This window comes from Mchenga conophoros, linkage group LG3 (assembly GCF_057382185.1).
Source record: "Mchenga conophoros isolate Kocher_MC1m ecotype Shallow Benthic linkage group LG3, M_conophoros_male_GT1.1, whole genome shotgun sequence".
NCBI lineage: Eukaryota > Metazoa > Chordata > Actinopteri > Cichliformes > Cichlidae > Mchenga > Mchenga conophoros.
This window is the reverse complement of record NC_140528.1, coordinates 82,116,078-82,137,068: the sequence shown is the minus strand read 5'-3', so window position 1 is coordinate 82,137,068 and position 20,991 is coordinate 82,116,078. Positions and strand designations below refer to the sequence as shown.

The following is a 20,991-nucleotide window of genomic DNA, read 5'->3' as shown; positions in this document are numbered from 1 at the left end:
GGCCTGGTTTGGTGAAGATGGCCTCGGCCAGAAGCGCAGGGCCTGGTGTGATGTGAGTGGCCTGAGCAAGAGCCACAGGCCCTGGTGTGGTGTAAGTCGCCACAGCCAGAACCCACAGGCCCTGGTGTGGTGTAACTGGCCTCAGCCAGAGCCACAGCCCCTGATGTGGTGTAAGTGGCCCCAGCCGGTCACTCAGGCCCTGGTGTGGTGTAGGTGGCATCAGCTAGCAGCACAAGACATTGGAAAAGAGCCAAAAGCAATGTGATTAATGTGCCCTTATTAATGGGCAGCTGCTTTTGGTCTTTTAATACACCCCTTCTCTGGATCAAAAGCGGTTCAATGACATGAAAATTAAAGGCTTACAGCACCAGGTATTCCCAGGCAGTCTCCCATCCAAGTACTAACCAAGCCCAGCCCTGCTTAGCTTCCGAGATCAGACGAGGTCGGGCGTGCTCAGGGTGGTATGGCCGTAAGCTGCTGGGCCCAGCACAATGTCTCAATTTATGGATTCAAGTGATTAGGTGGCAAGTACCTGAAGTTACGAAGACAATCCTATAACCATACCTGCATGTTTGCATAATACCCTAACCCAAAGGCTCAGTTTGGCATTTATCCAACAGCACAGGCCCTGGATTGTTGAAGATGGCCTCAGGAAACAGCACAGGGCCTGGTGTGTTGTACATGGCCACAGCAAGCAGCACAGGGCCTGGTTTGGTGAAGATGGCCTCAGCCAGAAGCACAGGGCCTGGTGTGATATGAGTGGCCTGAGCAAGAGCCACAGGCCCTGGTGTGGTGTAAGTGGCCTGAGCAAGAGCCACAGGCCCTGGTGTGGTGTAAGTGGCCTGAGCAAGAGCCACAGGCCCTGGTGTGGTGTAGGTGGCCTCAGCCAGCAGCCACAGGCCCTGGTGTGGTGTAGGTGGCCTCAGCCAGCAGCCACAAGCCCTTGTGTGGTGTAAGTGGCCTCAGCCAGCAGCCACAGGCCCTGGTGTGGTGTAAGTGGCCTCAGCCAGTGCCACAGGCCCTGGTGTGGTGTAAGTGGCCTGAGCAAGAGCCACAGACCATGGTGTGGTGTAATTGGCCTCAATAGCAACTAAGGCCCTGGTGTGGTGTAGGTGGCCTAAGCCAGAAGCCACAGGCCCTGGTGTGGTGTAAGTGGCCTCAGCCAGCAGCCACAGGCCCTGGTGTGGTGTAAGTGGCCTCAGCCAGAAGCCACAGGCACTGGTGTGGTGTAAGTGGCCTCAGCCAGCAGCAAAAGGGCCCTGGTGTGGTGTAAGTGGCCTCAGCCAGCAGCCACAGGCCTTGGTGTGGTGTAAGTGGCCTCAGCCAGCAGCCACAGGCCCTGGTGTGGTGTAAGTCGCCTCAGCCAGAAGCCACAGGCACTGGTGTGGTGTAAGTGGCCTCAGCCAGCAGCCACAGGCCCTGGTGTGGTGTAGGTGGCCTCAGCCAGCAGCCACAGGCCCTGGTGTGGTGTAGGTGGCCTCAGCCAGCAGCCACAGGCCCTGGTGTGGTGTAAGTGGCCTCAGCCAGCAGCCACAGGCCCTGGTGTGGTGTAAGTGGCCTGAGCAAGAGCCACAGGCCCTGTTGTGGTGTAAGTGGCCTCAGCCAGCAGCCACAGGCCCTGGTGTGGTGTAAGTGGCCTGAGCAAGTGCCACAGGCCCTGGTGTGGTGTAAGTGGCCTGAGCAAGTGCCACAGGCCCTGGTGTGGTGTAAGTGGCCTCAATAGCAAATAAGGCCCTGGTGTGGTGTAAGTGGCCTGAGCAAGAACCACAGGGCCTGGTTTGGTGAAGATGGCCTCGGCCAGAAGCGCAGGGCCTGGTGTGATGTGAGTGGCCTGAGCAAGAGCCACAGGCCCTGGTGTGGTGTAAGTGGCCTCAGCCAGCAGCCACAGGCCCTGGTGTGGTGTAAGTGGCCTCAGCCAGAAGCCACAGGCACTGGTGTGGTGTAAGTGGCCTCAGCCAGCAGCAAAAGGGCCCTGGTGTGGTGTAGGTGGCCTCAGCCAGCAGCCACAGGCCCTGGTGTGGTGTAAGTGGCCTCAATAGCAACTAAGGCCCTGGTGTGGTGTAAGTGGCTTCAGCCAGCAGCCACAGGCTCTGGTGTGGTGTAACTGGCCTCAGCCAGCAGCCACAGGCCCTGATGTGGTGTAAGTGGCCCCAGCCGGTCACTCAGGCCCTGGTGTGGTGTAGGTGGCATCAGCCAGCAGCCACAGGCCCTGGTGTGGTGTAAGTCGCCTCAGCCAGAAGCCACAGGCACTGGTGTGGTGTAAGTGGCCTCAGCCAGCAGCAAAAGGGCCCTGGTGTGGTGTAAGTCGCCTCAGCCAGCAGCCACAGGCCCTGGTGTGGTGTAGGTGGCCTCAGCCAGCAGCCACAGGCCCTGGTGTGGTGTAAGTGGCCTCAGCCAGCAGCAAAAGGGCCCTGGTGTGGTGTAGGTGGCCTCAGCCAGCAGCCACAGGCCCTGGTGTGGTGTAAGTGGCCTGAGCAAGAGCCACAGGCCCTGGTGTGGTGTAAGTGGCCTGAGCAAGAGCCACAGACCCTGGTGTGGTGTAATTGGCCTCAATAGCAACTAATGCCCTGGTGTGGTGCAGGTGGCCTCAGCCAGCAGCCACAGGCCCTGGTGTGGTGTAAGTGGCCTGAGCAAGAGCCACAGGCCCTGGTGTGGTGTAAGTGGCCTGAGCAAGAGCCACAGACCCTGGTGTGGTGTAATTGGCCTCAATAGCAACTAATGCCCTGGTGTGGTGTAGGTGGCCTCAGCCAGCAGCCACAGGCCCTGGTGTGGTGAAAGTGGCCTCAGCCAGAGCCACAGGCCCTGATGTGGTGTAAGTGGCCCCAGCCGGTCACTCAGGCCCTTGTGTGGTGTAGGTTGCATCAGCTAGCAGCACAAGACATTGGAAAAGAGCCAAAAGCAGTGTCGTTAATGTGCCCTCATTAATGGGCAGCTGCTTTTGGTCTTTTAATACACCCCTTCTCTGGATCAAAAGTGGTTCAATGACATGAAAGGTTTACAGCACCAGGTATTCCCAGGCAGTCTCCCATCCAAGTACTAACCAAGCCCAGCCCTGCTTAGCTTCCGAGATCAGACGAGGTCGGGCGTGCTCAGGGTGGTATGGCCGTAAGCTGCTGGCTCCAGCACAATGTCTCAATTTATGGATTCAAGTGATTAGGTGGCAAGTACCTGAAGTTACGAAGACAATGCTATAACCATACCTGCATGTTTGCATAATACCCTAACCCAAAGGCTCAGTTTGGCATTTATCCAACAGCACAGGCCCTGGATTGTTGAAGATGGCCTCAGGAACCAGCACAGGGCCTGGTGTGTTGTACATGGCCACAGCAAGGAGCACAGGGCCTGGTTTGGTGAAGATGGCCTCGGCCAGAAGCGCAGGGCCTGGTGTGATGTGAGTGGCCTGAGCAAGAGCCACAGGCCTTGGTGTGGTGTAAGTGGCCTCAGCCAGCAGCCACAGGCCCTGGTGTGGTGTAAGTCGCCTCAGCCAGAAGCCACAGGCACTGGTGTGGTTTAAGTGGCCTCAGCCAGCAGCCACAGGCCCTGGTGTGGTGTAGGTGGCCTCAGCCAGCAGCCACAGGCCCTGGTGTGGTGTAGGTGGCCTCAGCCAGCAGCCACAGGCCCTGGTGTGGTGTAAGTGGCCTCAGCCAGCAGCCACAGGCCCTGGTGTGGTGTAAGTGGCCTGAGCAAGAGCCACAGGCCCTGGTGTGGTGTAAGTGGCCTCAGCCAGCAGCCACAGGCCCTGGTGTGGTGTAAGTGGCCTGAGCAAGTGCCACAGGCCCTGGTGTGGTGTAAGTGGCCTCAATAGCAAATAAGGCCCTGGTGTGGTGTAAGTGGCCTGAGCAAGAACCACAGGGCCTGGTTTGGTGAAGATGGCCTCGGCCAGAAGCGCAGGGCCTGGTGTGATGTGAGTGGCCTGAGCAAGAGCCACAGGCCCTGGTGTGGTGTAAGTGGCCTCAGCCAGCAGCCACAGGCCCTGGTGTGGTGTAAGTGGCCTCAGCCAGAAGCCACAGGCACTGGTGTGGTGTAAGTGGCCTCAGCCAGCAGCAAAAGGGCCCTGGTGTGGTGTAGGTGGCCTCAGCCAGCAGCCACAGGCCCTGGTGTGGTGTAAGTGGCCTCAATAGCAACTAAGGCCCTGGTGTGGTGTAAGTGGCTTCAGCCAGCAGCCACAGGCTCTGGTGTTGTGTAACTGGCCTCAGCCAGCAGCCACAGGCCCTGATGTGGTGTAAGTGGCCCCAGCCGGTCCCTCAGGCCCTGGTGTGGTGTAGGTGGCATCAGCCAGCAGCCACAGGCCCTGGTGTGGTGTAAGTGGCCTCAGCCAGCAGCAAAAGGGCCCTGGTGTGGTGTAAGTGGCCTCAGCCAGCAGCCACAGGCCCTGGTGTGGTGTAGGTGGCCTCAGCCAGCAGCCACAGGCCCTGGTGTGGTGTAAGTGGCCTCAGCCAGCAGCCACAGGCCCTGGTGTGGTGTAAGTGGCCTCAGCCAGCAGCCACAGGCCCTGGTGTGGTGTAAGTGGCCTCAGCCAGTGCCACAGGCCCTGGTGTGGTGTAAGTGGCCTGAGCAAGAGCCACAGACCCTGGTGTGGTGTAATTGGCCTCAGCCAGCAGCCACAGGCCCTGGTGTGGTGTAAGTCGCCTCAGACAGAAGCCACAGGCACTGGTGTGGTGTAAGTGGCCTCAGCCAGCAGCAAAAGGGCCCTGGTGTGGTGTAAGTCGCCTCAGCCAGCAGCCACAGGCCCTGGTGTGGTGTAGGTGGCCTCAGCCAGCAGCCACAGGCCCTGGTGTGGTGTAAGTGGCCTGAGCAAGAGCCACAGGCCCTGGTGTGGTGTAAGTGGCCTGAGCAAGAGCCACAGACCCTGGTGTGGTGTAATTGGCCTCAATAGCAACTAATGCCCTGGTGTGGTGTAGGTGGCCTCAGCCAGCAGCCACAGGCCCTGGTGTGGTGTAAGTGGCCTGAGCAAGAGCCACAGGCCCTGGTGTGGTGTAAGTGGCCTGAGCAAGAGCCACAGACCCTGGTGTGGTGTAATTGGCCTCAATAGCAACTAATGCCCTGGTGTGGTGTAGGTGGCCTCAGCCAGCAGCCACAGGCCCTGGTGTGGTGAAAGTGGCCTCAGCCAGAGCCACAGGCCCTGATGTGGTGTAAGTGGCCCCAGCCGGTCCCTCAGGCCCTTGTGTGGTGTAAGTCGCCTCAGCCAGAAGCCACAGGCACTGGTGTGGTGTAAGTGGCCTCAGCCAGCAGCAAAAGGGCCCTGGTGTGGTGTAAGTCGCCTCAGCCAGCAGCCACAGGCCCTGGTGTGGTGTAGATGGCCTCAGCCAGCAGCCACAGGCCCTGGTGTGGTGTAAGTGGCCTCAGCCAGCAGCCACAGGCCCTGGTGTGGTCTAAGTGGCCTCAGCCAGAAGCACAGGGCCTGGTGTGATATGAGTGGCCTGAGCAAGAGCCACAGGCCCTGGTGTGGTGTAAGTGGCCTGAGCAAGAGCCACAGGCCCTGGTGTGGTGTAAGTGGCCTGAGCAAGAGCCACAGGCCCGGGTGTGGTGTAGGTGGCCTCAGCCAGCAGCCACAGGCCCTGGTGTGGTGTAGGTGGCCTCAGCCAGCAGCCACAAGCCCTTGTGTGGTGTAAGTGGCCTCAGCCAGCAGCCACAGGCCCTGGTGTGGTGTAAGTGGCCTCAGCCAGTGCCACAGGCCCTGGTGTGGTGTAAGTGGCCTGAGCAAGAGCCACAGACCATGGTGTGGTGTAATTGGCCTCAATAGCAACTAAGGCCCTGGTGTGGTGTAAGTGGCCTCAGCCAGCAGCCACAGGCCCTGGTGTGGTGTAAGTGGCCTCAGCCAGCAGCCACAGGCCCTGGTGTGGTGTAAGTGGCCTCAGCCAGAGCCACAGGCCCTTATGTGGTGTAAGTGGCCCCAGCCGTTCACTCAGGCCCTGGTGTGGTGTAGGTGGCATCAGCTAGCAGCACAAGACATTGGAAAACAGCCAAAAGCAATGTCGTTAATGTGCCCTCATTAATGGGCAGCTGCTTTTGGTCTTTTAATACACCCCTTCTCTGGATCAAAAGCGGTTCAATGACATGAAAATGAAAGGCTTACAGCACTAGGTATTCCCAGGCAGTCTCCCATCCAAGTACTAACCAAGCCCAGCCCTGCTCAGCTTCCGAGATCAGACGAGGTCGGGCGTGCTCAGGGTGGTATGGCCGTAAGCTGCTGGCCCCAGCACAATGTCTCAATTTATGGATTCAGGTGATTAGGTGGCAAGTACCTGAAGTTACGAAGACAATCCTATAACCCTACCTTCATGTTTGCATAATACCCTAACCCAAAGGCTCAGTTTAGCATTTATCCAACAGCACAGGCCCTGGATTGTTGAAGATGGCCTCAGGAACCAGCACAGGGCCTGGTGTGTTGTACATGGCCACAGCTAGCAGCACAGGGCCTGGTTTGGTGAAGATGGCCTCGGCCAGAAGCGCAGGGCCTGGTGTGATGTGAGTGGCCTGAGCAAGAGCCACAGGCCCTGGTGTGGTGTAAGTGGCCTCAGCCAGCAGCCACAGGCCCTGGTTTGGTGTAAGTCGCCACAGCCAGAACCCACAGGCCCTGATGTGGTGTAGGTGGCCTCAGCCAGCAGCCACAAGCCCTTGTGTGGTGTAAGTGGCCTCAGCCAGCAGCCACAGGCCCTGGTGTGGTGTAAGTGGCCTCAGCCAGTGCCACAGGCCCTGGTGTGGTGTAAGTGGCCTGAGCAAGAGCCACAGACCATGGTGTGGTGTAATTGGCCTCAATAGCAACTAAGGCCCTGGTGTGGTGTAGGTGGCCTAAGCCAGAAGCCACAGGCCCTGGTGTGGTGTAAGTGGCCTCAGCCAGCAGCCACAGGCCCTGGTGTGGTGTAAGTCGCCTCAGCCAGAAGCCACAGGCACTGGTGTGGTGTAAGTGGCCTCAGCCAGCAGCAAAAGGGCCCTGGTGTGGTGTAAGTCGCCTCAGCCAGCAGCCACAGGCCTTGGTGTGGTGTAAGTGGCCTCAGCCAGCAGCCACAGGCCCTGGTGTGGTGTAAGTCGCCTCAGCCAGAAGCCACAGGCACTGGTGTGGTGTAAGTGGCCTCAGCCAGCAGCCACAGGCCCTGGTGTGGTGTAGGTGGCCTCAGCCAGCAGCCACAGGCCCTGGTGTGGTATAGGTGGCCTCAGCCAGCAGCCACAGGCCCTGGTGTGGTGTAAGTGGCCTCAGCCAGCAGCCACAGGCCCTGGTGTGGTGTAAGTGGCCTGAGCAAGAGCCACAGGCCCTGTTGTGGTGTAAGTGGCCTCAGCCAGCAGCCACAGGCCCTGGTGTGGTGTAAGTGGCCTGAGCAAGTGCCACAGGCCCTGGTGTGGTGTAAGTGGCCTGAGCAAGTGCCACAGGCCCTGGTGTGGTGTAAGTGGCCTCAATAGCAAATAAGGCCCTGGTGTGGTGTAAGTGGCCTGAGCAAGAACCACAGGGCCTGGTTTGGTGAAGATGGCCTCGGCCAGAAGCGCAGGGCCTGGTGTGATGTGAATGGCCTGAGCAAGAGCCACAGGCCCTGGTGTGGTGTAAGTGGCCTCAGCCAGCAGCCACAGGCCCTGGTGTGGTGTAAGTGGCCTCAGCCAGAAGCCACAGGCACTGGTGTGGTGTAAGTGGCCTCAGCCAGCAGCAAAAGGGCCCTGGTGTGGTGTAGGTGGCCTCAGCCAGCAGCCACAGGCCCTGGTGTGGTGTAAGTGGCCTCAATAGCAACTAAGGCCCTGGTGTGGTGTAAGTGGCTTCAGCCAGCAGCCACAGGCTCTGGTGTGGTGTAACTGGCCTCAGCCAGCAGCCACAGGCCCTGATGTGGTGTAAGTGGCCCCAGCCGGTCACTCAGGCCCTGGTGTGCTGTAGGTGGCATCAGCCAGCAGCCACAGGCCCTGGTGTGGTGTAAGTCGCCTCAGCCAGAAGCCACAGGCACTGGTGTGGTGTAAGTGGCCTCAGCCAGCAGCAAAAGGGCCCTGGTGTGGTGTAAGTCGCCTCAGCCAGCAGCCACAGGCCCTGGTGTGGTGTAGGTGGCCTCAGCCAGCAGCCACAGGCCCTGGTGTGGTGTAAGTGGCCTCAGCCAGCAGCCACAGGCCCTGGTGTGGTGTAAGTGGCCTCAGCCAGTGCCACAGGCCCTGGTGTGGTGTAAGTGGCCTGAGCAAGAGCCACAGACCCTGGTGTGGTGTAATTGGCCTCAGCCAGCAGCCACAGGCCCTGGTGTGGTGTAAGTCGCCTCAGACAGAAGCCACAGGCACTGGTGTGGTGTAAGTGGCCTCAGCCAGCAGTAAAAGGGCCCTGGTGTGGTGTAAGTCGCCTCAGCCAGCAGCCACAGGCCCTGGTGTGGTGTAGGTGGCCTCAGCCAGCAGCCACAGGCCCTGGTGTGGTGTAAGTGGCCTGAGCAAGAGCCACAGGCCCTGGTGTGGTGTAAGTGGCCTGAGCAAGAGCCACAGGCCCTGGTGTGGTGTAGGTGGCCTCAGCCAGCAGCCACAGGCCCTGGTGTGGTGTAGGTGGCCTCAGCCAGCAGCCACAAGCCCTTGTGTGGTGTAAGTGGCCTCAGCCAGCAGCCACAGGCCCTGGTGTGGTGTAAGTGGCCTCAGCCAGTGCCACAGGCCCTGGTGTGGTGTAAGTGGCCTGAGCAAGAGCCACAGACCATGGTGTGGTGTAATTGGCCTCAATAGCAACTAAGGCCCTGGTGTGGTGTAAGTGGCCTCAGCCAGCAGCCACAGGCCCTGGTGTGGTGTAAGTGGCCTCAGCCAGCAGCCACAGGCCCTGGTGTGGTGTAAGTGGCCTCAGCCAGAGCCACAGGCCCTTATGTGGTGTAAGTGGCCCCAGCCGTTCACTCAGGCCCTGGTGTGGTGTAGGTGGCATCAGCTAGCAGCACAAGACATTGGAAAACAGCCAAAAGCAATGTCGTTAATGTGCCCTCATTAATGGGCAGCTGCTTTTGGTCTTTTAATACACCCCTTCTCTGTATCAAAAGCGGTTCAATGACATGAAAATGAAAGGCTTACAGCACTAGGTATTCCCAGGCAGTCTCCCATCCAAGTACTAACCAAGCCCAGCCCTGCTCAGCTTCCGAGATCAGACGAGGTCGGGCGTGCTCAGGGTGGTATGGCCGTAAGCTGCTGGCCCCAGCACAATGTCTCAATTTATGGATTCAGGTGATTAGGTGGCAAGTACCTGAAGTTACGAAGACAATCCTATAACCCTACCTTCATGTTTGCATAATACCCTAACCCAAAGGCTCAGTTTAGCATTTATCCAACAGCACAGGCCCTGGATTGTTGAAGATGGCCTCAGGAACCAGCACAGGGCCTGGTGTGTTGTACATGGCCACAGCTAGCAGCACAGGGCCTGGTTTGGTGAAGATGGCCTCGGCCAGAAGCGCAGGGCCTGGTGTGATGTGAGTGGCCTGAGCAAGAGCCACAGGCCCTGGTGTGGTGTAAGTCGCCACAGCCAGAACCCACAGGCCCTGGTGTGGTGTAACTGGCCTCAGCCAGAGCCACAGCCCCTGATGTGGTGTAAGTGGCCCCAGCCGGTCACTCAGGCCCTGGTGTGGTGTAGGTGGCATCAGCTAGCAGCACAAGACATTGGAAAAGAGCCAAAAGCAATGTGATTAATGTGCCCTTATTAATGGGCAGCTGCTTTTGGTCTTTTAATACACCCCTTCTCTGGATCAAAAGCGGTTCAATGACATGAAAATGAAAGGCTTACAGCACCAGGTATTCCCAGGCAGTCTCCCATCCAAGTACTAACCAAGCCCAGCCCTGCTTAGCTTCCGAGATCAGACGAGGTCGGGCGTGCTCAGGGTGGTATGGCCGTAAGCTGCTGGGCCCAGCACAATGTCTCAATTTATGGATTCAAGTGATTAGGTGGCAAGTACCTGAAGTTACGAAGACAATCCTATAACCATACCTGCATGTTTGCATAATACCCTAACCCAAAGGCTCAGTTTGGCATTTATCCAACAGCACAGGCCCTGGATTGTTGAAGATGGCCTCAGGAAACAGCACAGGGCCTGGTGTGTTGTACATGGCCACAGCAAGCAGCACAGGGCCTGGTTTGGTGAAGATGGCCTCAGCCAGAAGCACAGGGCCTGGTGTGATATGAGTGGCCTGAGCAAGAGCCACAGGCCCTGGTGTGGTGTAAGTGGCCTGAGCAAGAGCCACAGGCCCTGGTGTGGTGTAGGTGGCCTCAGCCAGCAGCCACAGGCCCTGGTGTGGTGTAAGTGGCCTCAGCCAGCAGCCACAGGCCCTGGTGTGGTGTAAGTCGCCTCAGCCAGAAGCCACAGGCACTGGTGTGGTGTAAGTGGCCTCAGCCAGCAGCAAAAGGGCCCTGGTGTGGTGTAAGTCGCCTCAGCCAGCAGCCACAGGCCCTGGTGTGGTGTAGATGGCCTCAGCCAGCAGCCACAGGCCCTGGTGTGGTGTAAGTGGCCTCAGCCAGCAGCCACAGGCCCTGGTGTGGTCTAAGTGGCCTCAGCCAGAAGCACAGGGCCTGGTGTGATATGAGTGGCCTGAGCAAGAGCCACAGGCCCTGGTGTGGTGTAAGTGGCCTGAGCAAGAGCCACAGGCCCTGGTGTGGTGTAAGTGGCCTGAGCAAGAGCCACAGGCCCTGGTGTGGTGTAGGTGGCCTCAGCCAGCAGCCACAGGCCCTGGTGTGGTGTAGGTGGCCTCAGCCAGCAGCCACAAGCCCTTGTGTGGTGTAAGTGGCCTCAGCCAGCAGCCACAGGCCCTGGTGTGGTGTAAGTGGCCTCAGCCAGTGCCACAGGCCCTGGTGTGGTGTAAGTGGCCTGAGCAAGAGCCACAGACCATGGTGTGGTGTAATTGGCCTCAATAGCAACTAAGGCCCTGGTGTGGTGTAAGTGGCCTCAGCCAGCAGCCACAGGCCCTGGTGTGGTGTAAGTGGCCTCAGCCAGCAGCCACAGGCCCTGGTGTGGTGTAAGTGGCCCCAGCCGTTCACTCAGGCCCTGGTGTGGTGTAGGTGGCATCAGCTAGCAGCACAAGACATTGGAAAACAGCCAAAAGCAATGTCGTTAATGTGCCCTCATTAATGGGCAGCTGCTTTTGGTCTTTTAATACACCCCTTCTCTGGATCAAAAGCGGTTCAATGACATGAAAATGAAAGGCTTACAGCACTAGGTATTCCCAGGCAGTCTCCCATCCAAGTACTAACCAAGCCCAGCCCTGCTCAGCTTCCGAGATCAGACGAGGTCGGGCGTGCTCAGGGTGGTATGGCCGTAAGCTGCTGGCCCCAGCACAATGTCTCAATTTATGGATTCAGGTGATTAGGTGGCAAGTACCTGAAGTTACGAAGACAATCCTATAACCCTACCTTCATGTTTGCATAATACCCTAACCCAAAGGCTCAGTTTAGCATTTATCCAACAGCACAGGCCCTGGATTGTTGAAGATGGCCTCAGGAACCAGCACAGGGCCTGGTGTGTTGTACATGGCCACAGCTAGCAGCACAGGGCCTGGTTTGGTGAAGATGGCCTCGGCCAGAAGCGCAGGGCCTGGTGTGATGTGAGTGGCCTGAGCAAGAGCCACAGGCCCTGGTGTGGTGTAAGTCGCCACAGCCAGAACCCACAGGCCCTGGTGTGGTGTAACTGGCCTCAGCCAGAGCCACAGCCCCTGATGTGGTGTAAGTGGCCCCAGCCGGTCACTCAGGCCCTGGTGTGGTGTAGGTGGCATCAGCTAGCAGCACAAGACATTGGAAAAGAGCCAAAAGCAATGTGATTAATGTGCCCTTATTAATGGGCAGCTGCTTTTGGTCTTTTAATACACCCCTTCTCTGGATCAAAAGCGGTTCAATGACATGAAAATTAAAGGCTTACAGCACCAGGTATTCCCAGGTAGTCTCCCATCCAAGTACTAACCAAGCCCAGCCCTGCTTAGCTTCCGAGATCAGACGAGGTCGGGCGTGCTCAGGGTGGTATGGCCGTAAGCTGCTGGGCCCAGCACAATGTCTCAATTTATGGATTCAAGTGATTAGGTGGCAAGTACCTGAAGTTACGAAGACAATCCTATAACCATACCTGCATGTTTGCATAATAGCCTAACCCAAAGGCTCAGTTTGGCATTTATCCAACAGCACAGGCCCTGGATTGTTGAAGATGGCCTCAGGAAACAGCACAGGGCCTGGTGTGTTGTACATGGCCACAGCAAGCAGCACAGGGCCTGGTTTGGTGAAGATGGCCTCAGCCAGAAGCACAGGGCCTGGTGTGATATGAGTGGCCTGAGCAAGAGCCACAGGCCCTGGTGTGGTGTAAGTGGCCTGAGCAAGAGCCACAGGCCCTGGTGTGGTGTAAGTGGCCTGAGCAAGAGCCACAGGCCCTGGTGTGGTGTAGGTGGCCTCAGCCAGCAGCCACAGGCCCTGGTGTGGTGTAGGTGGCCTCAGCCAGCAGCCACAAGCCCTTGTGTGGTGTAAGTGGCCTCAGCCAGCAGCCACAGGCCCTGGTGTGGTGTAAGTGGCCTCAGCCAGTGCCACAGACCCTGGTGTGGTGTAAGTGGCCTGAGCAAGAGCCACAGACCATGGTGTGGTGTAATTGGCCTCAATAGCAACTAAGGCCCTGGTGTGGTGTAGGTGGCCTAAGCCAGAAGCCACAGGCCCTGGTGTGGTGTAAGTGGCCTCAGCCAGCAGCCACAGGCCCTGGTGTGGTGTAAGTGGCCTCAGCCAGCAGCCACAGGCCTTGGTGTGGTGTAAGTGGCCTCAGCCAGCAGCCACAGGCCCTGGTGTGGTGTAAGTCGCCTCAGCCAGAAGCCACAGGCACTGGTGTGGTGTAAGTGGCCTCAGCCAGCAGCCACAGGCCCTGGTGTGGTGTAGGTGGCCTCAGCCAGCAGCCACAGGCCCTGGTGTGGTGTAGGTGGCCTCAGCCAGCAGCCACAGGCCCTGGTGTGGTGTAAGTGGCCTCAGCCAGCAGCCACAGGCCCTGGTGTGGTGTAAGTGGCCTGAGCAAGAGCCACAGGCCCTGTTGTGGTGTAAGTGGCCTCAGCCAGCAGCCACAGGCCCTGGTGTGGTGTAAGTGGCCTGAGCAAGTGCCACAGGCCCTGGTGTGGTGTAAGTGGCCTGAGCAAGTGCCACAGGCCCTGGTGTGGTGTAAGTGGCCTCAATAGCAAATAAGGCCCTGGTGTGGTGTAAGTGGCCTGAGCAAGAACCACAGGGCCTGGTTTGGTGAAGATGGCCTCGGCCAGAAGCGCAGGGCCTGGTGTGATGTGAGTGGCCTGAGCAAGAGCCACAGGCCCTGGTGTGGTGTAAGTGGCCTCAGCCAGCAGCCACAGGCCCTGGTGTGGTGTAAGTGGCCTCAGCCAGAAGCCACAGGCACTGGTGTGGTGTAAGTGGCCTCAGCCAGCAGCAAAAGGGCCCTGGTGTGGTGTAGGTGGCCTCAGCCAGCAGCCACAGGCCCTGGTGTGGTGTAAGTGGCCTCAATAGCAACTAAGGCCCTGGTGTGGTGTAAGTGGCTTCAGCCAGCAGCCACAGGCTCTGGTGTGGTGTAACTGGCCTCAGCCAGCAGCCACAGGCCCTGATGTGGTGTAAGTGGCCCCAGCCGGTCACTCAGGCCCTGGTGTGGTGTAGGTGGCATCAGCCAGCAGCCACAGGCCCTGGTGTGGTGTAAGTCGCCTCAGCCAGAAGCCACAGGCACTGGTGTGGTGTAAGTGGCCTCAGCCAGCAGCAAAAGGGCCCTGGTGTGGTGTAAGTCGCCTCAGCCAGCAGCCACAGGCCCTGGTGTGGTGTAGGTGGCCTCAGCCAGCAGCCACAGGCCCTGGTGTGGTGTAAGTGGCCTCAGCCAGCAGCAAAAGGGCCCTGGTGTGGTGTAAGTCGCCTCAGCCAGCAGCCACAGGCCCTGGTGTGGTGTAGGTGGCCTCAGCCAGCAGCCACAGGCCCTGGTGTGGTGTAAGTGGCCTGAGCAAGAGCCACAGGCCCTGGTGTGGTGTAAGTGGCCTGAGCAAGAGCCACAGACCCTGGTGTGGTGTAATTGGCCTCAATAGCAACTAATGCCCTGGTGTGGTGTAGGTGGCCTCAGCCAGCAGCCACAGGCCCTGGTGTGGTGTAAGTGGCCTGAGCAAGTGCCACAGGCCCTGGTGTGGTGTAAGTGGCCTGAGCAAGTGCCACAGGCCCTGGTGTGGTGTAAGTGGCCTCAATAGCAAATAAGGCCCTGGTGTGGTGTAAGTGGCCTGAGCAAGAACCACAGGGCCTGGTTTGGTGAAGATGGCCTCGGCCAGAAGCGCAGGGCCTGGTGTGATGTGAGTGGCCTGAGCAAGAGCCACAGGCCCTGGTGTGGTGTAAGTGGCCTCAGCCAGCAGCCACAGGCCCTGGTGTGGTGTAAGTGGCCTCAGCCAGAAGCCACAGGCACTGGTGTGGTATAAGTGGCCTCAGCCAGCAGCAAAAGGGCCCTGGTGTGGTGTAGGTGGCCTCAGCCAGCAGCCACAGGCCCTGGTGTGGTGTAAGTGGCCTCAATAGCAACTAAGGCCCTGGTGTGGTGTAAGTGGCTTCAGCCAGCAGCCACAGGCTCTGGTGTGGTGTAACTGGCCTCAGCCAGCAGCCACAGGCCCTGATGTGGTGTAAGTGGCCCCAGCCGGTCACTCAGGCCCTGGTGTGGTGTAGGTGGCATCAGCCAGCAGCCACAGGCCCTGGTGTGGTGTAAGTCGCCTCAGCCAGAAGCCACAGGCACTGGTGTGGTGTAAGTGGCCTCAGCCAGCAGCAAAAGGGCCCTGGTGTGGTGTAAGTCGCCTCAGCCAGCAGCCACAGGCCCTGGTGTGGTGTAAGTGGCCTCAGCCAGCAGCCAGCAGCCACAGGCCCTGGTGTGGTGTAAGTGGCCTCAGCCAGCAGCCACAGGCCCTGGTGTGGTGTAAGTGGCCTCAGCCAGTGCCACAGGCCCTGGTGTGGTGTAAGTGGCCTGAGCAAGAGCCACAGACCCTGGTGTGGTGTAATTGGCCTCAGCCAGCAGCCACAGGCCCTGGTGTGGTGTAAGTCGCCTCAGACAGAAGCCACAGGCACTGGTGTGGTGTAAGTGGCCTCAGCCAGCAGCAAAAGGGCCCTGGTGTGGTGTAAGTCGCCTCAGCCAGCAGCCACAGGCCCTGGTGTGGTGTAGGTGGCCTCAGCCAGCAGCCACAGGCCCTGGTGTGGTGTAAGTGGCCTGAGCAAGAGCCACAGGCCCTGGTGTGGTGTAAGTGGCCTGAGCAAGAGCCACAGACCCTGGTGTGGTGTAATTGGCCTCAATAGCAACTAATGCCCTGGTGTGGTGTAGGTGGCCTCAGCCAGCAGCCACAGGCCCTGGTGTGGTGTAAGTGGCCTGAGCAAGAGCCACAGGCCCTGGTGTGGTGTAAGTGGCCTGAGCAAGAGCCACAGACCCTGGTGTGGTGTAATTGGCCTCAATAGCAACTAATGCCCTGGTGTGGTGTAGGTGGCCTCAGCCAGCAGCCACAGGCCCTGGTGTGGTGAAAGTGGCCTCAGCCAGAGCCACAGGCCCTGATGTGGTGTAAGTGGCCCCAGCCGGTCACTCAGGCCCTTGTGTGGTGTAGGTTGCATCAGCTAGCAGCACAAGACATTGGAAAAGAGCCAAAAGCAGTGTCGTTAATGTGCCCTCATTAATGGGCAGCTGCTTTTGGTCTTTTAATACACCCCTTCTCTGGATCAAAAGCGGTTCAATGACATGAAAATGAAGGGCTTACAGCACCAGGTATTCCCAGGCAGTCTCCCATCCAAGTACTAACCAAGCCCAGCCCTGCTTAGCTTCCGAGATCAGACGAGGTCGGGCGTGCTCAGGGTGGTATGGCCGTAAGCTGCTGGCTCCAGCACAATGTCTCAATTTATGGATTCAAGTGATTAGGTGGCAAGTACCTGAAGTTACGAAGACAATGCTATAACCATACCTGCATGTTTGCATAATACCCTAACCCAAAGGCTCAGTTTGGCATTTATCCAACAGCACAGGCCCTGGATTGTTGAAGATGGCCTCAGGAACCAGCACAGGGCCTGGTGTGTTGTACATGGCCACAGCAAGGAGCACAGGGCCTGGTTTGGTGAAGATGGCCTCGGCCAGAAGCGCAGGGCCTGGTGTGATGTGAGTGGCCTGAGCAAGAGCCACAGGCCTTGGTGTGGTGTAAGTGGCCTCAGCCAGCAGCCACAGGCCCTGGTGTGGTGTAAGTCGCCTCAGCCAGAAGCCACAGGCACTGGTGTGGTGTAAGTGGCCTCAGCCAGCAGCCACAGGCCCTGGTGTGGTGTAGGTGGCCTCAGCCAGCAGCCACAGGCCCTGGTGTGGTGTAGGTGGCCTCAGCCAGCAGCCACAGGCCCTGGTGTGGTGTAAGTGGCCTCAGCCAGCAGCCACAGGCCCTGGTGTGGTGTAAGTGGCCTGAGCAAGAGCCACAGGCCCTGGTGTGGTGTAAGTGGCCTGAGCAAGAGCCACAGACCCTGGTGTGGTGTAATTGGCCTCAATAGCAACTAATTCCCTGGTGTGGTGTAGGTGGCCTCAGCCAGCAGCCACAGGCCCTGGTGTGGTGTAAGTGGCCTCAGCCAGCAGCCACAGGCCATGGTGTGGTGTAAGTCGCCTCAGCCAGAAGCCACAGGCACTGGTGTGGTGTAAGTGGCCTCAGCCAGCAGCAAAAGGGCCCTGGTGTGGTGTAAGTGGCCTCAGCCAGCAGCCACAGGCCCTGGTGTGGTGTAGGTGGCCTCAGCCAGCAGCCACAGGCCCTTGTGTGGTGTAATTGGCCTCAATAGCAACTAAGGCCCTGGTGTGGTGTAGGTGGCCTAAGCCAGCAGCCACAGGCCCTGGTGTGGTGTAAGTGGCCACAGGCCCTGGTGTGGTGTAAGTGGCCTCAGCCAGTGCCACAGGCCCTGGTGTGGTGTAAGTGGCCTGAGCAAGAGCCACAGACCCTGGTGTGGTGTAATTGGCCTCAATAGCAACTAAGGCCCTGGTGTGGTGTAGGTGACCTCAGCCAGCAGCCACAGGCCCTGGTGTGGTGTAAGTGGCCTAAGCCAGAGCCACAGGCCCTGGTGTGGTGTAAGTGGCCTGAGCAAGAGCCACAGGGCCTGGTTTGGTGAAGATGGCCTCGGCCAGAAGCGCAGGGCCTGGTGTGATGTGAGTGGCCTGAGCAAGAGCCACAGGCCCTGGTGTGGTGTAAGTGGCCTCAGCCAGCAGCCACAGGCCCTGGTGTGGTGTAAGTTGCCTCAGCCAGAAGCCACAGGCACTGGTGTGGTGTAAGTGGCCTCAGCCAGCAGCAAAAGGGCCCTGGTGTGGTGTAGGTGGCCTCAGCCAGCAGCCACAGGCCCTGGTGTGGTGTAAGTGGCCTCAATAGCAACTAAGGCCCTGGTGTGGTGTAAGTGGCTTCAGCCAGCAGCCACAGGCCCTGGTGTGGTGTAAGTGGCCTCAGCCAGCAGCCACAGGCCCTGGTGTGGTGTAGGTGGCCTCAGCCAGCAGCCACAGGCCCTGGTGTGGTGTAAGTGGCCTCAATAGCAACCAAGGCCCTGGTGTGGTGTAAGTGGCTTCAGCCAGCAGCCACAGGCTCTGGTGTGGTGTATGTGGCCTCAGCCAGCAGCCACAGGCCCTGGTGTGGTGTAAGTGGCCTCAGCCAGAGCCACAGGCCCTGATGTGGTGTAAGTGGCCCCAGCCGGTCACTCAGGCCCTGGTGTGGTGTAGGTGGCATCAGCTAGCAGCACAAGACATTGGAAAAGAGCCAAAAGCAATGTCGCTAATGTGCCCTCATTAATGGGCTTTTGGTCTTTTAATACACCCCTTCTCTGGATCAAAAGCGGTTCAATGACATGAAAATGAAAGGCTTACAGCACCAGGTATTCCCAGGCAGTCTCCCATCCAAGTACTAACCAAGCCCAGCCCTGCTTAGCTTCCGAGATCAGACGAGGTCGGGCGTGCTCAGGGTGGTATGGCCGTAAGCTGCTGGGCACAGCACAATGTCTCAATTTATGGATTCAAGTGATTAGGTGGCAAGTACCTGAAGTTACGAAGACAATGCTATAACCATACCTGCATGTTTGCATAATACCCTAACCCAAAGGCTCAGTTTGGCATTTATCCAACAGCACAGGCCCTGGATTGTTGAAGATGGCCTCAGGAAACAGCACAGGGCCTGGTGTGTTGTACATGGCCACAGCAAGCAGCACAGGGCCTGGTTTGGTGAAGATGGCCTCGGCCAGAAGCGCAGGGCCTGGTGTGATGTGAGTGGCCTGAGCAAGAGCCACAGGCCTTGGTGTGGTGTAAGTGGCCTCAGCCAGCAGCCACAGGCCCTGGTGTGGTGTAAGTGGCCTCAGCCAGCAGCCACAGGCACTGGTGTGGTCTAAGTGGCCTCAGCCAGTGCCACAGGCCCTGGTGTGGTGTAAGTGGCCTGAGTAAGAGCCACAGGTCCTGGTGTGGTGTAAGTGGCCTCAGCCAGCAGCCACAGGCCCTGGTGTGGTGTAAGTGGCCTGAGCAAGTGCCACAGGCCCTGGTGTGGTGTAAGTGGCCTAAGCCAGAGCCACAGGCCCTGGTGTGGTGTAAGTGGCCTGAGCAAGAGCCACAGGGCCTGGTTTGGTGAAGATGGCCTCGGCCAGAAGCGCAGGGCCTGGTGTGGTGTAAGTGGCCTCAGCCAGCAGCCACAGGCCCTGGTGTGGTGTAAGTCGCCTCAGCCAGAAGCCACAGGCACTGGTGTGGTGTAAGTGGCCTCAGCCAGCAGCAAAAGGGCCCTGGTGTGGTGTAAGTCGCCTCAGCCAGCAGTCACAGGCCCTGGTGTGGTGTAGATGGCCTCAGCCAGCAGCCACAGGCCCTGGTGTGGTGTAAGTGGCCTCAGCCAGCAGCCACAGGCCCTGGTGTGGTGTAAGTGGCCTCAGCCAGAAGCACAGGGCCTGGTGTGATATGAGTGGCCTGAGCAAGAGCCACAGGCCCTGGTGTGGTGTAAGTGGCCTGAGCAAGAGCCACAGGCCCTGGTGTGGTGTAAGTGGCCTGAGCAAGAGCCACAGGCCCTGGTGTGGTGTAGGTGGCCTCAGCCAGCAGCCACAGGCCCTGGTGTGGTGTAGGTGGCCTCAGCCAGCAGCCACAAGCCCTTGTGTGGTGTAAGTGGCCTCAGCCAGCAGCCACAGGCCCTGGTGTGGTGTAAGTGGCCTCGGCCAGTGCCACAGGCCCTGGTGTGGTGTAAGTGGCCTGAGCAAGAGCCACAGACCATGGTGTGGTGTAATTGGCCTCAATAGCAACTAAGGCCCTGGTGTGGTGTAAGTGGCCTCAGCCAGCAGCCACAGGCCCTGGTGTGGTGTAAGTGGCCTCAGCCAGAGCCACAGGCCCTGATGTGGTGTAAGTGGCCCCAGCCGGTCACTCAGGCCCTGGTGTGGTGTAGGTGGCATCAGCTAGCAGCACAAGACATTGGAAAACAGCCAAAAGCAATGTCGTTAATGTGCCCTCATTAATGGGCAGCTGCTTTTGGTCTTTTAATACACCCCTTCTCTGGATCAAAAGCGGTTCAATGACATTAAAATGAAAGGCTTACAGCACCAGGTATTCCCAGGCAGTCTCCCATCCAAGTACTAACCAAGCCCAGCCCTGCTCAGCTTCCGAGATCAGACGAGGTCGGGCGTGCTCAGGGTGGTATGGCCGTAAGCTGCTGGCCCCAGCACAATGTCTCAATTTATGGATTCAGGTGATTAGGTGGCAAGTACCTGAAGTTACGAAGACAATCCTATAACCCTACCTTCATGTTTGCATAATACCCTAACCCAAAGGCTCAGTTTAGCATTTATCCAACAGCACAGGCCCTGGATTGTTGAAGATGGCCTCAGGAACCAGCACAGGGCCTGGTGTGTTGTACATGGCCACAGCTAGCAGCACAGGGCCTGGTTTGGTGAAGATGGCCTCGGCCAGAAGCGCAGGGCCTGGTGTGATGTGAGTGGCCTGAGCAAGAGCCACAGGCCCTGGTGTGGTGTAATTGGCCTCAATAGCAACTAAGGCCCTGGTGTGGTGTAAGTGGCCTGAGCAAGAGCCACAGACCCTGGTGTGGTGTAATTGGCCTCAATAGCAACTAATGCCCTGGTGTGGTGTAGGTGGCCTCAGCCAGCAGCCACAGGCCCTGGTGTGGTGAAAGTGGCCTCAGCCAGAGCCACAGGCCCTGGTGTGGTGTAAGTGGCCCCAGCCGGTCCCTCAGGCCCTTGTGTGGTGTAGGTTGCATCAGCTAGCAGCACAAGACATTGGAAAAGAGCCAAAAGCAATGTCGTTAATGTGCCCTCATTAATGGGCAGCTGCTTTTGGTCTTTTAATACACCCCTTCTCTGGATCAAAAGCGGTTCAATGACATGAAAATTAAAGGCTTACAGCACCAGGTATTCCCAGGCAGTCTCCCATCCAAGTACTAACCAAGCCCAGCCCTGCTTAGCTTCCGAGATCAGACGAGGTCGGGCGTGCTCAGGGTGGTATGGCCGTAAGCTGCTGGCTCCAGCACAATGTCTCAATTTATGGATTCAAGTGATTAGGTGGCAAGTACCTGAAGTTACGAAGACAATGCTATAACCATACCTGCATGTTTGCATAATACCCTAACCCAAAGGCTCAGTTTAGCATTTATCCAACAGCACAGGCCCTGGATTGTTGAAGATGGCCTCAGGAACCAGCACAGGGCCTGGTGTGTTGTACATGGCCACAGCAAGGAGCACAGGGCCTGGTTTGGTGAAGATGGCCTCGGCCAGAAGCGCAGGGCCTGGTGTGATGTGAGTGGCCTGAGCAAGAGCCACAGGCCTTGGTGTGGTGTAAGTGGCCTCAGCCAGCAGCCACAGGCCCTGGTGTGGTGTAAGTCGCCTCAGCCAGAAGCCACAGGCACTGGTGTGGTGTAAGTGGCCTCAGCCAGCAGCCACAGGCCCTGGTGTGGTGTAGGTGGCCTCAGCCAGCCGCCACAGGGCCTGGTGTGGTGTAGGTGGCCTCAGCCAGCAGCCACAGGCCCTGGTGTGGTGTAAGTGGCCTCAGCCAGCAGCCACAGGCCCTGGTGTGGTGTAAGTGGCCTGAGCAAGAGCCACAGGCCCTGGTGTGGTGTAAGTGG

At 58.6% G+C, this 20,991-nt stretch overlaps 10 non-coding genes and 1 pseudogene across 10 annotated transcripts; all 11 read right to left on the bottom strand.

Annotated features, from left to right (window-relative positions):
- Positions 1-356: 356 nt before the first annotated feature.
- On the bottom strand, positions 357-475 carry LOC146580945 (5S ribosomal RNA). Its single transcript, XR_014891782.1, has one exon. It is a non-coding gene; the product is annotated as a 5S ribosomal RNA (ribosomal RNA).
- Positions 476-2,992: 2,517 nt separating this feature from the next.
- Positions 2,993-3,111, bottom strand: LOC146580944 (5S ribosomal RNA). The gene has a single exon (XR_014892052.1). It is a non-coding gene; the product is annotated as a 5S ribosomal RNA (ribosomal RNA).
- Positions 3,112-6,069: 2,958 nt separating this feature from the next.
- Positions 6,070-6,188, bottom strand: LOC146580943 (5S ribosomal RNA). Its single transcript, XR_014892026.1, has one exon. It is a non-coding gene; the product is annotated as a 5S ribosomal RNA (ribosomal RNA).
- A 2,805-nt stretch (positions 6,189-8,993) lies between these two features.
- Positions 8,994-9,112, bottom strand: LOC146580942 (5S ribosomal RNA). Its single transcript, XR_014892025.1, has one exon. It is a non-coding gene; the product is annotated as a 5S ribosomal RNA (ribosomal RNA).
- A 584-nt stretch (positions 9,113-9,696) lies between these two features.
- On the bottom strand, positions 9,697-9,815 carry LOC146580941 (5S ribosomal RNA). The gene has a single exon (XR_014891781.1). It is a non-coding gene; the product is annotated as a 5S ribosomal RNA (ribosomal RNA).
- A 1,297-nt stretch (positions 9,816-11,112) lies between these two features.
- On the bottom strand, positions 11,113-11,231 carry LOC146580940 (5S ribosomal RNA). The gene has a single exon (XR_014892024.1). It is a non-coding gene; the product is annotated as a 5S ribosomal RNA (ribosomal RNA).
- A 584-nt stretch (positions 11,232-11,815) lies between these two features.
- LOC146580939 (5S ribosomal RNA) lies at positions 11,816-11,934 on the bottom strand. Its single transcript, XR_014891900.1, has one exon. It is a non-coding gene; the product is annotated as a 5S ribosomal RNA (ribosomal RNA).
- A 3,716-nt stretch (positions 11,935-15,650) lies between these two features.
- LOC146580938 (5S ribosomal RNA) lies at positions 15,651-15,769 on the bottom strand. The gene has a single exon (XR_014891780.1). It is a non-coding gene; the product is annotated as a 5S ribosomal RNA (ribosomal RNA).
- A 1,989-nt stretch (positions 15,770-17,758) lies between these two features.
- LOC146580937 (5S ribosomal RNA) lies at positions 17,759-17,877 on the bottom strand. Its single transcript, XR_014891779.1, has one exon. It is a non-coding gene; the product is annotated as a 5S ribosomal RNA (ribosomal RNA).
- Positions 17,878-19,448: 1,571 nt separating this feature from the next.
- Positions 19,449-19,567, bottom strand: LOC146580936 (5S ribosomal RNA; annotated as a pseudogene).
- Positions 19,568-20,266: 699 nt separating this feature from the next.
- LOC146580935 (5S ribosomal RNA) lies at positions 20,267-20,385 on the bottom strand. Its single transcript, XR_014891778.1, has one exon. It is a non-coding gene; the product is annotated as a 5S ribosomal RNA (ribosomal RNA).
- Positions 20,386-20,991: the final 606 nt, after the last annotated feature.